This window comes from Ziziphus jujuba, chromosome 6 (genome assembly GCF_031755915.1).
Source record: "Ziziphus jujuba cultivar Dongzao chromosome 6, ASM3175591v1".
NCBI classification, from domain to species: Eukaryota; Viridiplantae; Streptophyta; class Magnoliopsida; order Rosales; family Rhamnaceae; genus Ziziphus; species Ziziphus jujuba.
The window spans coordinates 6,282,697-6,297,119 of NC_083384.1; the positions used below are offsets into that span (position 1 = coordinate 6,282,697).

Here is a 14,423-nt window from a genome sequence, read left to right on the forward strand (position 1 = left end):
TGGAAAAAAAAATGCCAAAATTTGCTTTTGGCATTTCTAAATTAGGGAATTTACTTTTGGCATTTCTAAATTACGGCCTTTCTTACCCTGTACTTGTTTATGTGTTGGACTCGAGAGTTTGGAGTGAAGATTTTTTGTTTCAAGGGAGGGTAGGGGAACTCTAAAAGAAAATAGTTATGCCTATTAGGTTGTAGGAATTAAGACTTATCACTTATGTTCGCTGTCTGCGTGGCTACATTTTCTACTAGCTGGCTATATTTTTCAACATTAAAGATGCTACGTTGAAGGGATATAAAATATGATTCTCTCAGTTTAGTTTGTGCTTTGGCATATAAAGTAGGATTCTCTCAGTTTAGTTTGTGCTTTGCTTGTGAAACAATCCCAATATTATACTTGGTGTTATATATCATCAGGATGTGTACCACATCAAATGATTTGTTCTGTTATTCACTTTTACTTCTTTTTGGGTTTCACAAAAGTTAATGGCCTGTAACAACTTATGTGAAACATTACATTTGTATTGAGTGCTGAGGACGTTAGTGATTTTAACCATGCTTAGAGTACTTTTATTCTTTAATTGTAGTAAGGAAGGTATTCTAACTACCTTACCAACTAGTTTTTTTTACAACGAATAAGTGATGAGCGTAGGATATATTTTATTATTGTCTACTACTATTTTAAAGTTTCATCTTCTTTGTTTCTTTCTATGTTTGTAATTGTACCTTAGGTTTTAAATCTGTAGGTTTGTGAGCCATTACAGACACAAATAAATGAAGCGCCTTTTGAAACTGCTTGTCACTTGGCACACCGTTATGATAAACTCCATAAGGAGATGGAGGCCCAGGTAAATTTCTAATCTCAAGTTTAGGAGTAAACACTGGTGTAGAAAACTGCATATTCATAGTTCATAGTTAATATCTTCTTATCGGGTAACTGAAGTTTTGAGGCGTCGATCAAAACTAGGGATCTTTCTATGTCTAGAGAGAATTCTGTGAAGCTTCAAAGCGCAGAAGCACGATTGGCTGATCGTAAATCTTCTACTATGGCACTTGGCATAGAAGCGACTGCTGCTATGTTGTGAGTTGAGGATCAGCAGCAGTAGATGACTTTTCATAGGCTTCTTATCATGGTAATATTTCTAGTTCTCTGTCCAACAGAACACCATATATATGTTGGCATGTTTTCATTGCCAATGGAAAATAAAACTTGAGAGATCTTTATATGTCTTTGTTTTCATTATTATTACATTGTAATGAGGATAGAGGTATTTATATGATTTTATTTTAACTTTGGCAAGTGAGTCTAAGAAAAAAAATAAAAATACCATTTTAAATTTTTTTGCAAGGTCAATGCTAAAAGATCTTATCATCAACATGTTCTTGCTATTTTCGAGAAGTTCCATGCTGAGGTCTGTTATCTAGCTTTGCTCTGCCTTTAATATTTTCTTTTATCCTATTTTTATGAGATTAACTTGTCCTGCCCCATATTTTTTGAAATACTTGACGCTAGATTGTAGAGATTTAGCTTGTGTATAGCAAGCAATATGTATATATATATATATCCATAAGCAGCACACAACCTACAAAAAGTCCACAAACAAGCAAATGTAGATGAAATAGAAGATCTCAGAATATTGAAAATTCTAGAGAGAGAATGACAAGCACATAAATATAAGAGGAGAGAGAGAGAAAAACACACAAAAGTTTTACATGGTTTGATCAAGATGATCTATGTCCATGGGCAAGTAAAGAGATGGTGATTCTCATTATCTTGAAGAGATTACTAGCTTAATCACCAAGAACATGGCACCATTGATGGGATTTTGAAGAATCCACTGTTTCTCTCTTTAAAATCAGTAGAAAACACTCTTAGATCTGTTTGGCATGAATTCCTAGGCTAACATATCACTAAAGAGGGGCAAATTCATAATTTTGGATTTTTTTTTCTTTTTCTATTTTTCCCTCTTCACTTTATCACCAAACATCATCCCATCAACTCCTCATGTTCACCATTAATTTAGAGTCACGAAAACAACATTTCTTCACCTTGACTCTAAATTCACATACTCTTCAAATCATTTCCCATCACTCCTTGCTTACACACTCATCCTCATCACTTGCTTTGCATATTGCTTAGACTCATACAGAGCCTAAGCTTCTCCATTGGAACTACCTTCATCAACATATCCGCGGGATTCTTTTCACCCGCAATCTTCACCAAATCCACTCACCTTTATCGATCAATTCTCGAACAAAGTGGTACTTCTTCTTAATATGCTTTGTATGGTCCGAGAATGCTTGATTCTTTGCCAAGAAGATTGCACTTTGGTTGTCACAATGCACAATGACTTGGTTTTAGGGAACACCAAGCTCATTTACCAACTATTTTAACCACCTTGTTTTTTCCATGGCTGCCATATATTCGGCTTCGGTATTTGAGAGTGCAGCCATCGGTTGTAATGATCCTCTCCAACTAATTGTATTACCCCAAGCTGAAAATATATAACCCATCAAGGACTTTCTCTTGTCCCGATTACTACCAAGGTCCGCATCATAATATCGACAACACAATTAGCATTACCATTGTTCTCTTTCCAATATAATAAGCCAACATCGATGGATCCCTTCAAATACTTTAGAATCCATTGTAAAGCCTCCCAATGTGGTTTGCCCAGATTACTCATAAATTTACTCACCACACTAACTGCATGAATGATGTCCGGTCTAGTACACACCATCAAATACATGATGCAACCTATAGCACTTGCATATGGCGTCTTAGCCATGCTCTCCCTCTTTTGTTCACTTTTCAGGCATTGCTTGGATGACAATTTAAAGTGGGGTGCTAAAGGCATGATCACGAGATTTACATCGGCCATGTTGAACCTTTCCAAAACCTTCTCAATATACTTCCTTTGAGAGACAAATATTTCCCCATTCTTCTTATCTCGAAATATATTGATCCCCAAAATTTTTTTGGCTTCTCCAAAGTCTTTCATCTCAAAATTAGAACTCATCAACTTCTTCAAATTATCAATCTCATCCATATGTTTGCATGCAATCAACATATAATCAACATACAACAAGAGATAAATGAACTCCCCATTCGACAACTCTTTGTAATACACACAAAGATCAAACATGCTCCTCGTAAAGCCAATACCAAGCATAAACATATCGAATTTTTTATACCATTGTCTAGGAGATTGTCTCAAGTCATAAAGGGATTTTTGAAGCAAGCATACCTTGGCACCCTTTGCATAACCTTCGGGTTGAGCCATGTAAATCTCTTCCTTGAGGTCTCCATGCAAGAATGCCATCTTGATGTCCAATTAATGCAACTCGAGACCCTTGTGAACCACAAGTGATAACAAAATCCGAATAGAAGTGTGTCTCACCACCGGAGAGAATATTTCACTGAAATCCATTCCCTCCTTTTGAGTATAACCCTTTGCAACCAATCGAGCTTTGAACCTTGGTGCCTCAACTCCGGGTACACCTTCCTTCTTCTTGAACACCCACTTGCAACCGATAATTCTTCCACTTTTAGGCTTATCTACTAACTTCCAAGTTTGATTCCTGTGCAACGAATCCATCTCCTCATCCATGGCCGCCTTCTAGTTTACAAAATCTTTTGAAACTAAAGCTTCCTAAAAAGTGTTAGGCTCCGAGTCCATTTCTTCCGCAACTTCGAGAGCATACGCAATACAATCCACAAAACCATATCTCACTGGTGCCTTGGATTGTCTCCGTTCTCTATAGCAAGCCAAATTGTGATCATGGAGGTTATCAACATCAACCACCTCCTCATTGGTACAATCAACTACCTCATCAACTTGTTTTTGAGTCACTTGTGTATCACGGTGCTCCTCCTGAGTCACTTTCTTTCTTGGATTATCCTCAATCCAACAGCAAATGTCTCCTTGTCAACTTCACCTCCACTCGAAGATTCTCCATCCTTCGCCAACCCAAGCATCTCACTCTCCTTGAGCACCACATCCCTACTAATCACACACTTCTTTATATCTAGATTCCAAAGTCTATAGCCTTTGACACCCTCTGGGTACCCCAAGAAAATGCATTTCATAGGTCTTGGATGTAACTTGCCTTTGTTTACATGAACATACGAAGTGCAACCAAAGACTTTGAGATTACTTAAATATGATGCATGCTTGGACCATTTCTCCATTGGAGTCTCAAACTCAATAGCACTCGATAGACACCGATTGATCAAGAACACCACGGTATTCACCACCTCCGCCCAAAAACTTGTAGGTAAGTTAGCATTGGAAAGCATACTTCTCACTCTTTCCAAAATGGTCCTATTCATATGTTAGGTAAGACCATTTTGTTGATGAGTCATCCACAAGGTCTTATGTCTCATAATTCCATGCTCATTGCAATAGGAATTGAACTCCTTATTGCAATACTTGAGCCCATTATCCATTCGGAGCATCTTCATCTTCTTTCTGATTTGGTTCTCAACCATAACCTTCCATTCCTTGAACTTAGTGAAAGCCTCATCCTTGGTTTTCAACATGTAAACCCATACTCTCCTTGAGTAATCATCAATGAAGGTCATGAAATACCTACAACCACCCATTGAATTCATTCTCGTGGGTCCCCATACATTAGAATGAACATAATCCAAGATCCCCTTAGTTCGATGCATCGTGTTATTGAACTTCATCCTAGCTTGCTTGCCATAGATACAATGCTTACAAAAGTCAAGTTTCTCTGCCTTGTGCCCACACAAAAGCCCTTTCTTACTAAGCTCAATTAGTCCTTTCTTGCTAATATGGCCTAGCCTTCTATGTCAAAGTGTGGTGTCGCTCACTTTCTCATTCTCCGAGACCGAAGCTTCACCTTGAACCGCATTTCCATCTAGCACATACAAGCCATTCTTCTTAGAAGCCTTCATCGCTACCATTGAACCCTTCAAGACATTCAAAGTGCCTCTTTCGGCCTTATAACTATATCCATGCTCATCCAATGTACCAAGAGAAATCAAATTCCTCTTCAACTCGGGAATATACCGCACATCCGACAAAGTTCTCACAACTTCATCATGAAGCTTCAACTTTATCGTACCAATCCCCTCAACATTGCAAATCGCATTGTTCCCCATGAAAACATGTCCTCCATCTAGTTTAAGCATCTAGTTCCTTAAATGTATCAAAATAACTCCTCATCGGACTCATATGGAAAGTACAACTCGAGTCAAGCATCCACTCAACACCATTGTCTCGGTCGGTTACAAGCAATACTTTGGAGCTTTCATAACCTTTCGAGGCAACACTTGCATCTCCATTGGATTGCTTGTCCTTCCTCTTTCTAAGCCTCTCCGGACAATCCTTCTTGAAATACCCTAATTGATTACAACGGAAACATCTCATTTTGTCCCTTGATTTTGATCTACCTTGACTTTTACCTCGCCAATTTCTACCACTAGGTCGATCCGAGGTTCTACCTCTCACTGTGAGTCCTAACCCATCATTACTCTTGCCACTCAAGCTCTTCTCCGCATCCTTATCAACTATCATCGCTATAACTTCCTTCACATCCAAGGTTTGTCTTCCATACTTGAGAGTATCCACAAAGTGCTTGTTTCCTTAAGGCAAAGAATTAAGCAAAATCACCGCTTGGTCCTCACCCTCAATTAAGATTTGCATACTCTTCATGTCTTGAATCAACTTAGTGAAGTCATCAAGATTATCACTCAAAGGCCTTCTGTTGCTTCAAATTGATGCTGTTTGGTACCGATTTAGCCATGTACCTCTCTTTTAAAACTCTCCAAACATCCGCCGTCGTTGTTTCCTTCGACATCTCTTTTAACCCCTTGTCTCTAAGACCAAGAATTATTGAAATATATGCCTTTCCCTCTTCTCTATAACATCCATTGTTTCCAATAAATGTTCCTCACCTTCTAAAGCCACATCTAACGCTTCCTTGACTAACATTGCCTTCATTTTCATCTTCCAAAGGCCAAAATCATTTAAGCCCATGAATTTCTCCACCTCAAACTTAGTAGACATGGTCAAATTTTCTTGGGAACACTATAATCAACCTAGCTTCAACCAAGGGAACCTCCAATTCCACTACAAAAAGATAACAACAAGAGGCTACACAAAAGCCCCAAATCTTGAATCTCCAATTCCTAGATTTTCACCAATCTAGGCTTTGATACCAATTTGTAGAGATTCAACCTGTGTATATCAAGTAATATATATACCCACAAGCAGCACACAACCCACAAAAAGTCCACAAATAAGAAACTATAGATGAAATTGAAGATCTCATAACAAACCCATATGAAAATTCTAGAGAGAGAAAGACAAGCACATAAATATAAGAGGAGAGATAGAGAGAAAAACACACAAAAGTTTTAGATGGTTTGATCAAGGTGATCTATGTCCACGGGCAAGCAAAGAGATGATGATTCTCATTATCTTGAAGAGAGTACAAGCTTAATTACCAAGAGCATGGCACCATTAATGGGATTTCGAAGTTTCAAAATCTAGGGATCTTTTTATGTCTGGAGAGAGTTCTGTGAAGCTTCACAGTGTAGAAGCACGATTGGCTGATCTTAAATCTTCTACTATGGCAGTTGGCATAGAAGCGACTACTGCTATGTTGTGAGTTGAGGATCAGCAGCAGCAGATGACTTTTCATAGGCTTTTTATCATGGTAATATTTCTAGTTCTCTGTCCAATAGAACACCATATATATGTTGGCATGTTCTCATTGCCAATGGAAAATAAAACTTGAGAGATCTTTATATGTCTTTGTTTTCATTATTATTACATTGTAATGAGGATAGAGGTATTTATATGATTTTATTTTAACTTTGGCAAGTGAGTCTAAGAACAAAAAATACCATTTTAAATTTTTTTGCAAGGTCAACACTGAGAGATCTTATCATCAACATGTTCCTGCTATTTTGGAGAAGTTCCATACTGAGGTCTTTTATCCAGCTTTGCTCTACGTTTACTATTTTCTTTTATCCTATTTTTATGAGATTAACTTGTCCTGCCCCATATTTTTTGAAATACTTGATGCTAGATTGTAAAGATTCAACCTATGTATCGTAAGCAATATATATATCCATAAGCAGCACACAACCCAGAAAAAGTCCACAAACAAGCAAATATAGATGAAATAGAAGATCTCAAAAGAGGAGAGAGAGAGAAAGACAAACACATAAATATAAGAGGAGAGAGAGAGAAAAACAAATAAAAATTTTACGTGGTTCGATCATGGTGATCTACGTCCACGGGCAAGTAAAGAGATGATGATTCTCATTATCTTGAAGAGATTACAAGCTTAATCACCAAGAGCATGGCACCATTGATGGGATTTTGAAGAATCCATTGTTTCTCTCTCTAAAACCAGTAGAAAACACTCTTAGATCTGTTGGGCATGAATTCCTAGGCTAACATATCATTAAAGAGGTGCAAAATCATAATTTTGGGTTTTTTTTTCTCTTGCTTTCTTCCTCTTCACTTCATCACCAAACATCATCCTATCAGCTCCTCATGTTCACAATTAATTTAGAGTCACAAAAACAACATAGATGAATATGGAGAAGCAGTTAAAAGAATTTTCATCTGTGCCAGTGTAGATTCACAGAAATGTGCATGAATGGCTTGGAAATCTAGATAACAATTCATAGCAATCTAATGATCATCAAGATGACATGTTCTTTATCGCTAAAGCAAGACCTCTTAAATATTATAGTTTTTCATTATGATGCACAGAGATAACATAATGTAAGCTAGTCTTTTGTTATTAGAGTGGCTGTACCGTGGAACCAATTAATATCTATATTTATCATTTAGGTTTGCTACCATTGTAGTTAGTCTACTTTTTATTTCATTTTGCCTTTCTTTTTAGGAAGAAATATATTATTAGAAATACTTCATCTTGTAGGTTATACACCAGTTTGATGCTAAAGCAGAAGGGGAGCTGAGTCTATCAGTTGATGATTGTGTTGTGGTTCGCCACGTACTCTGTCCTCTGCTAATTGTAAATACATCTGTCTTTCTTCAGATTTTGAGGTTGTGATTATAGGCTTTTATATTTATTGAAATAACATTTGTTTTTTGAAGCAAGGTCAGGGAAAGGTTTGCGAGGTTTTTTCTTGTAATACTGAAAATATGATAATTTAAAAAGATTTCTTCGAAGACAATTTTGAAAGCACTTTTGAAAGCGATTTTGGTATACTTTTCAAAACATGCAAAGTCTAGTACATTTTAGCATCACAAAAACAATTTGCTTCTTTATGTAACTAAGATAATGAGGAATGTCCATAATCCTCCAAATCACATAAACATATATACTTGAGGTGCTCAATTGGAATGTCGTTCCCATTTCAGCTATTACATTTGGAGTAAGGTTGTCAATTTTTTCTGATTAGCCTATTCCTTTTGAAGTTATATATACATTAATATTTAAACTCATGACTTGATAGGTATAGCATAAGTAGTTGGGAAAATCTTAAAGTAAGTGACCTGATGGATGTTGTAGCTTAGGGTGCACCCTGCTTGAGTATCTTATTTGTGGCGTGTATAAGAATTCCTTAGATTCCTTGACATTATATGCAAAGCAGAAAGCATTCAGAGCTATGATCGAGTGTTAACAACAATATATTGTTCAATGAATATTAGATAATTTTCAAACCGTATTTTCTAAGTAAACTAGTGTTTCTACATTAACATAACATTTCTATAGTGCGTATAATGTTCATGCTTTGACCTTATAGGTTTTTATTTTCAAATTCATCTTATCCATCCAAAATGAACTAACAGCTGAAATTAGAATATCTTACTTAAGTTATATGAGGGATCCCTAACATATTTCGATAACAAAGAAATGAGCTTTTGTCTGATCATGATCATTTTGTATGTTATTGATATCCATCAGGTGGCCCCTCATGGATGGTCGGAGGGCGAGTGCACCAGCAAGGCTAGATGATTCCCCTCAGCTTATATAGAAAGGTAATAGAAAGCCCCAACAAACAAAATAACACGTTCAAGCTTGTGAGATGCCCCTCCCCCCAAACTTTGTTCCTAGTTTTTGTGTTGTTAAAAGTTGTATAGTCCGTAGCTTTTTGTGTGTTATAGTTCCAGTCTGTTTCCTTAGAACAACATTCATTATGGCAGTGTGGCATTAAGCAGAAAACAATCTTATTTGTGATTTCAATTCATATGAGAGAGGAAGCTGTGGTTTGTAATATGGATATATTTTTTTCTTAGGAAAAAATTAGTAATTGTTAATTAGATTTAATTAAGGGTTTTTTTCGAAAAGTAGCCATCCTGTAAATGGTTTTTTGAAGAATAGCAATTTTTTTTTTAAAAAAAAAACTAGCCACCTTGGGACAAAAATACCCTTGATAAAATTGAAAATTACGCAATAGGTTTTTTTTACCCTTTTCTTCTTCCAAGGGTTTCTCTAACAGGCCACAAACACTCTTTGCATCTCATCTCCTCTCACTCTCATTTTCTTGTATTTTCTCACATCTGAAACTAAACTCAGGTAAAAATTTTATCTTTTTTCTTATTAGATGAAACTAAGGAAATATGTGTTTTTTCTCTTTTTTCTTGTATTTTTTGTTAGTTTTGGAATTTTTAAGCTTTTTATTTAATATGGGTATGCAAGAAATTAATTTATGAGCTGTTATATGTGAGTTTAAAGATATTTAGGTGGCATATGGTTTGAAAATGGGGGAAGATTTGTGTAAAACTGAAAAATTACGAAAAACAGTAAAAATGGAGGAAATTTGGCAAAAAAGATGAACTTCCACCATTTTCCTCCAGTGTCAGTTTTCGCAAGTTTTCCGCTAATTTTTTGTCAATTTTCCGCCAGTTTTCTGCTAGTAGGAAAAAGCTATATTTGGCGGAAAAAAAAATAGAATCAACTTTTTTAATATAGTCAATATGTTTGTTTAGTATTATTCAAATTTTTATATATTTATTGATTTATTTTAATGATATTCATTTAATTTTGTAGTAAAATGGAAGATGACGATATTGTAATTGCGGTTTTATACAATGGAACATTAGTACAAAATGATAGTGTTAATTGGGAATATCAAAATGGTAAAAATATAATGGTTTCCGTCTGCAAGAGATGCACAAAATCAGAGTTAGAGGATGAGATTTTCAATTCTATTGAGATAGATTGAAATGAATATTTGCTAAAGCTAAAATGGATATATGGATGATGTGCAGAAAAGTTGGATCCTACAGAAATACGCTGTGATAGGGATGTGAAATGCTTTCTTCAAGAAGTGAGGAATCGAGGGATGACAATGATGCGGCCTTCATTGTATGTTGGGGTGATTTCGAAAGTTGAACATGTATCTAGAAATGTTCATTAAACAGCCTTTGCTTCGGATAGTGGGAGTAATCTTCATTCTTTTTCTTGTCCTCCAATTGGCGTTCATCTACCACAAGTTTTCGATACTGAAGCTATTTAGGCTACATCTCAGGAAATTATGGTTCAAGAAACTCAGTTTAGAGATCAAGTTTATGTTCGTGGGACCTTGACATCATTTAACATCCACGAAGGAGTTGATGTTGAAGGTGACTATGCTGAACGATTTCCTAACGATGAGGAGTATGAGCAGTTGCATAATATTGATCATGATGAGAATTACAATGCAGCAGGGGATGATGTTATTCATAATGATGTAGATTTTGATCATGAGTTGCCGGACAACGAAAATGATATGCATCCTGAAATGAACAATGAAGGAGTTGATGATGTTAGGGTTCATCGTGCTACAAGTCTCACATATCATCGAGCAACAGAAGTGGTTCTATGGCCATATTTTTGTCAAAGTTCACTGGCTGTGAGAGCATAGTAGTTGGACAATTATGTCGCAACAAACGTGACTTACAGAATAAACTGAGTATTTATTGCATGCTTGAGAATAAGGAGTTCAAGGTGACATAGTCAACTATACAAAGGTATGAGGTTGTATGCTTGGAAGATACTTGTAAATGGTGACTACGTGCAACCATATTTAAAAATGGAGAAATATTTGTTGTGAGAATTTTTGATAATGTACACAGTTGCTCGTTAGATATCGTGCATCGAGAACATAAGTAGGCCAGTAGCCGGGTTATTGGGCAATGTATTAAATCTAAATATGAAGGTATTGCACATGTTTACAAACCCAAATAAATTCAACATGATTTTTTGTAGATAGACACCCTGCTATTGAAAGGGCATTACGCAAAGTTTTTCCCAATGCATACCATGCATCGTGCATGTACCATATAAGCAGAAATATTAAAGCAAATGGACATGTGAAAGATGAAACAATAATACAATGTTTCATGCTTGCAGCTAGTGCATATTTGGTTGAAGATTTTAAGTTTTATATGGGGCAAATTGAGGCAAAAAACAGTAGGGCTGCTCAGTACATTCGATCATGTGACCCTACAAGGTGGGCAAGTTTTCTTTCTCCATATGGAAGGTACACTATCATGACCACCAATATTGCAGAAAGCTTGAATGGTATTTTGCTAGATGCTAGAGAGATGTCAATAGTAGCATTAATTGAGCATATACGGGATTTACTGCAAAGGTAGTTTTATGAGTAACGTACTGTAGGTGCAAAATTGACGAAGCCTGTGACTGACCATATGGAAGAGCAACTCAAACTATGAAATTTGGAGTCCATCTGACTATGTGTGAAAGCCATTAATATGCATGAATTTCTTATGGAAGGTGGAAGTTTGAGGGGTACAGTTAATCTCCAATCAAAAACATGCTCATGCAAAGTCTTCGATCTTGTATTGCCACTTGCAGAGACCGCAAAATTACTCCTTATGGCATGTGTTCTCATTACTACACTGCGGATGCATATCGTGCAGCTTATGCTGAGTCCATTTACCATGTGTTAGATGAAAAACAGTGGCATGCCCTGGATATCATGGCAAGTCGTATTGTTCTTCCACCAAGATGGACACGTAGGTGAGCCGGTAGGCCGAGGATGCAACGCATACCATCCGAAGGTGAAGATGTTATTGGACGTAGATGTAGCCGATGCAGTGGTGTTGGACATTATAGGTAGAGATGTACGAATCCATTGTCTTATGCTTCGAATTAGAAAGTTTTAATTTAGTGTTATGGTTTAATATGTTTTGATAATTATTTCATATCTTGGATATTATATTTTCTACTCCACGGTGGAAGATTTATTAGCAATCTTTTTTTTTTTTTTGAATTTAATCCCAAATGAAAAGAGGCTTTCTGGAGTTGATTTTAAATCTTTAGTTTACATCTCATTTTATGAAATGTCCAAATGATTTTGAGAAGAAAAACAAATATATATCATTTTTTCTTTTCTTTAAAATGGTTATTGATTTTAAATGTCAATACATTTTTTGTTAAATCTATCTTCATCTTATATAATATTTGTCTCCACTCTCAATTTTTTTAGCCCGCTATTAACTTAAATAATCTATTAGAAATTAATTTTCCAAGTGGAGGAAATTAGTTTCTGATAGGAGTAAAAATTATTCAACGATTTCTGCTTGGAGGAAAGTTTTTCCAATAGAAGGAAAATGATTTCTGCTTGGAGGAAAAATTTTTCGGCTGGCAGAAAATTATCTAGAGGCTTCAAGTGATCTCCATATGGGATTTTCGACTGGAGGAAAAATGTTCCACCTAGAGGAAATATTTTCCGACAAGCGGAAAAGTTTTTAGAATTTGCAATTGAGCTCGTAAGACGTTTGTGCATAATGGAATTCTAATAAATAAACATGGCACATTTTCTATAAGGTCAAATAGTTATCCTTACATCAATAACACATCGTTATCTTTGTTAAATGAACATTATAAGCCACCGTTATCTTTACAATTAAAAGTCTAATATAATAAATAATATGCATCTATAAACATGATAAAAGGAAAGAAAAATGCATCACCACCCAGCTCATATGCTTAGTTCTTTGTTGTAAGCCTCACATGCATACTTCCTCCTAAAGAACTCCATGTCATCTTGTGTGAATGTCACCGGTAATCTAGCATGTAAAAACTTGATGGTCTTGAGTGTAAACATGTCACAGTCACCACTACAAAAAAACAATTATTATAACATATATTAGTATTATTAGAACCATATTCAATAGTTAATATTTATTCAACAAACATGTACGTATTAAGGAGCTTTACCCGTTACTTTGCTGAGGGAAATTTTGTGCTAATTCACATGTAAACTCATCAACGGAGTCTACAAGATCCATCTGCTGCTCATAAAAGGATGCAGACCGCAGTAAATAAGGTAACATAATGCATAATTTCTAGAAATAAATTTCTCCCTTGTTTCGGTTGCCAGCCTTATCTGAGTCATATACAGTCATACGATGCTCTTTCAAGTCCACGTGCCCTACAAGCCAATGTATGTTGCACTTGTTTAGTGGAATCAACAAATGTCAATACATTACAAGATTTCAGTTAGCACAACAAATAAAGGAAGGCACATGAATAAATGAATAGTTAACATTACACAATTTGGACATGTATATTGTACATGATTTACGTATTTCCATGGCTTCGACGCCTTCATTCGAATCCCCAATACATATTCTTGCATTGCATACGAGAATTGGAAATTAGATGGATTGGCGAGGAACTTTCCATAACACTGCTCAATGTATACCTACAACAAAATAAATTATTAGTTACCTAAAATCACAATAGCCATATATAGGACAGCAAAATCCTCCATCTATCACCTCAAAACTAGGATAAAAAACATCAAGGAATCGATTAGCACGCACACGAAATAAGTAAGGCAGGACTTTCATATGCTGCATTGAAAGACGAGTTAATTTTAAATTACATCCATGCAATTGAACGACTATCTATGGAATTTATCAAATTATAAAATAAAATCTTGATCGAAAAATACTTACATCGTGATTCAGCCACTTCTCACTGGCTATAAACAACTGGAAAAAGTCTTTACCTGCAGAAAAAATGTCCATATCAAACTTTTCTGCCCAACCGAACTTCATAAATTGGTCAAAATTTTTTACAAGTCGTGTGGGTACTGGTTTGTATGGGTCAAACTTCAAAGTAGAAGATGCACTGGGTAAAGTATGCTGTAGTTTTTTCTGCAAGCCTCTAACACTGTAAGGAGTTGTAATAGCTGCTGCCGCCTTCCTATCCCGCCTCACAATATCTGTTCTTTGCTTAGCAGCTGCTACCTTTCTTGCACGTCTCCCGGCTGGTAACTTTGATGGAGACACTTTCTTGATAATTATAACACTTGATCCTACATCGTCTACAACGGATGAACGTGATTGTCTATCAACGGGGGTCGCATCAGGACCAAACTCTTCGTTATTTTCATCCCCTTCAACGTTCGCTTCCATCCCATCTCCCAACCCGTCAGCACCAACTCCCACT

At 36.0% G+C, this 14,423-nt stretch overlaps 1 pseudogene; it reads left to right on the forward strand.

Annotated features, from left to right (window-relative positions):
* The first annotated feature begins 482 nt into the window (after positions 1-482).
* On the forward strand, positions 483-9,041 carry LOC112492810 (SH3 domain-containing protein 1-like; annotated as a pseudogene).
* Positions 9,042-14,423: the final 5,382 nt, after the last annotated feature.